Source organism: Otolemur garnettii, unplaced genomic scaffold (genome assembly GCF_000181295.1).
Source record: "Otolemur garnettii isolate 467f Iridium unplaced genomic scaffold, OtoGar3 scaffold00121, whole genome shotgun sequence".
In the NCBI taxonomy this organism is placed as follows: Eukaryota; Metazoa; Chordata; class Mammalia; order Primates; family Galagidae; genus Otolemur; species Otolemur garnettii.
Window position 1 is genome coordinate 4614596 of NW_003852516.1, and position 3404 is coordinate 4617999.

A 3404-nucleotide genomic window follows, 5' to 3' on the forward strand; every position below is an offset into this window, starting at 1 on the left:
CTTTCGGGAAATGAAATGGGAGATTATGATACTGGTCAACAGGAAAACTGGGAAAAATAGAAATTAGAGGAAAAGGAAGACAGAGGTTGACCTATAGGTTGGTGGGAACATAGGAGTGTTTCTGTTTGAAGAACAGGTTTCTGTTTATGAAGCTCACACGTTATCTCACTCACAGATAAGATTCAGCAGACACTGGTGGGGTAAGGGGAAAGATGACTATACAAGAACAGGAGAAAATATTTTTTGATAATATTCCAACTGCCCCTGATAACCAAGGTTGCCTGCAATGTCTGTCATGTATATGTGTCTAAAGCTCAGAGAATGATTCAAGTTTTTTAACCTAACATTTACACTGTTTTGGAGACCCTCTTTATAAAAGATGTAAAATTGTGGCCGGCGCCTGTGGCTCAGTGGGCAGGGCCTGGCCGCATATACTGAGGGTGGCAGGTTTGAACCCGGCCCCAGCCAAACTGCAACAAAAAAATAGCTGGTCGTTCTGGCAGGCACCTGTAGTCCCAGCTACTCAGAGGCTGAGGCAAGAGAATCGCCTAAGCCCAGGAGTTGGAGGTTGCTGTGAGCTGTGACCCTACAGCACTCTACCAAGGCCAATAAAGTGAGACTCTTATCTTTAAAAAAAAAAAAAAAGTAAAATTAAATTCAGGATCTCGGAAGGGACCTATGCAAGGGGGAGCATCTGAATGTAAACTTCATTAGTTCCACCACAAATCCACCTCTTGCCCTTGTTTCTACTTTAAAAACAAACAAAACAGTGATGATTGTCTGCACGCTGGTCCATTCACTCTTTTCCCTTCAACTGTGAATCTTGGGTGCTTTTCCCTGTCAATAGGTAGGATTCTAGCTCTTCCTTTAAAAGAATCCTATGGTTGTTCCATTACTCAGTATATACACATTGAATAATTTTTACATTGTTGCCATAATCTGATCTCTTACTGGGGAGATGCTTTAAGCAACAACAAAAGCTGGAAATGTGATACGCCCGAAATAAATGTTTGCTGAATTAGAGTATTGTTATGAGCTACTAGGTGGCTTTCAGGTTTGATGGGGCTGAAGATAATGATCTTCACTTGCAACTCCCTGCCCTGGAGAGGTGAGAGAAGGGAACAAAGCACCACTATTCTGTTCCTCCAGCTTGTCCCTCTTCTCTTTATCCCTCCTCCCTGCCGCTTCCCCCACCTGTCACTGCCCAGCCTGAGAAGACTGGGAAATGTCACTGAGCAGGTTTGGCCAGAAAGCCAGATGGCGGGACATGCTCTCAGCTTCAAATTACTTTTAACTTCTAGAGGGAAAGTTTTCTGGACGTTCTTCCCCTGGATCAATGACAGCAAAGTCCCAAACACAAAACTGGAAGGACAGGGACAGTCGGGGGGTGGGGGGGGTGGGGCTTGGAGTGCATTTGGCTACTGGGAACCTGAAAAACAAAGGATAAGAAACATAGATAAAAATCTCACAAATTCAAGGAGCGGGACTCTAGAGATGAAGTTCTCTTACATTCTGTGTGACAGAAGAGACTTGAGAGAGATCCATGTAGTTTAGCTGGGCCAAAAGGCATCATCAGTTCATTCGTGATCAGAGACATTCTCTAGCAATAATAAACAGAAGAAACGCTGGCCTCATAGTCTATCATCCCAGAATAATGAATAGAGGGGTAGCGTTTTTAATGAGAAAATGTGCATGCTCATTTCCTAGAATAAATATCCACATCATTCATAGAACATAGTGGAATATTACGCCTACCCTCTCCTCTTGCTTACAGCCTCTGTGGTCTTCCAGTCTTCTAGAATGGGACTATCCTTTTCAATGTGTTTAGTCATGTTCCCAGGCTCTGGAGAATCAAAGGGAGCCCAGTTCAGGTGCTCAGCATAGAAGCCAGGGTTACTGTTCATCCAGCTACTACATCAGCTTGCCAGGAGGGGGGGCTGTTGCTTTGTTCACAGTGCCCACGTGGCTGTCAACAGAACAGTCTGTGCCAAAATATTTTGAGTGAAAGCAATGTGAAAAAACAGCAAAATGGTCGCTCTCATCTTCTCTCAGCTCTTCCTCCTTGAAGCAGGTTATAAAACCTTATAAAACCTAGTGATAGAATCAGGTGTACCTGCCCAAATAAACTTGCCCTGCCCAGGAAGGGTCAGACTCATGTCCCTCCCAGGAAATAGGAATGCCACCAATTGCTGCCCTCCCTGACCCTTTAAATCCCCCTCCACCATAACCCATGTGTGGATTCCTTTCTTTTCTTCCCTTTTTTTTTTTTTTTTGAGACAAAGCCTCAAGCTGTTGCCCTGGGTAGAGTACTACGGCATCACAGCTCACAGCAACCTCCAACTCCTGGGCTCAAGCGATTCTCTTGCCTCCGCCTCCTGAGTAGCTGGGACTATAGGCACCCACCACAACACCCAGTTATTTTTTTGGTTGCAGCCGTCGTTGTTGTTTGGCAGGCTGGGCTGGGTTTGAACCCGCCAGCTCAGGTGTATGTAGCTGGTGCCTTAGCCGCTTGAGCCGAGCCTGGATTCCTTTCTTGATTTCACCCCATCTGTAGCCAGGTGGAAATAAAGACCACGTGATTTCTACAGACCGGGGATTCCATCTTCCTGTTTTATGCCTTGGAATAATCTTTCTGCCTTGGGTCCAGAACCTTTCACCTAGAAAGGATTTTTCTGCCCTTCCCCTAAAGTAGGTCCTAGGAAGACCTTCATTTAAGAGGTACCCTTCGTGTACCCAGAGCAAAGGAGTATCTCTATCTCCAAAGACACAGGAACATAGAGAAGAATCTGAACGCACAGGCCTAACTATGTTCCCCCCAGGTTATTACCATCACATCACTTCCCTTTGTCCAATCATACTTTTCAACAACTGTCCACTTCTTCACGAACCCAGTATAATGAACACACATGTTTTCCTCTTTTTTTCAGGTATTCATTTCTTTATGAAGGCTCCCATGTCATGTAAAACTTATGTTGAATTGCTATGCTTTTCTCTTGTTAATTTACTTTTGATGTAGGAGCCTTAGTCATGGACCTATGATGAGAAGGAAAAACATGTGTCTTCCTTGACACTGCCAAGCACAACAACCAGGTCACATGTCTATCCCGTGGGGTTCTCCAGACCTTTGAGCTATTTCAGTACCTCTTTTTGATATACAAGTTTTGCAGAATTAGGACCTTCCGTGGACATTATTAACTGCCCATGTATCTTCCATTTTCATTTTCTCACATATTTACCTCTTTCTCAAGCATTTCAGAGAAAGGTGACCCAATCCCTAGCTTGGGAGATAAGTATGTAACTGAACTATATTTCCCAGACTTCCTTGCAGTTAGTGGCCATGTGACTGAATTCTAGCCAATGAGATGTGAGGCAAATCCATGACTCACCATCCACGCCCAAGCCTA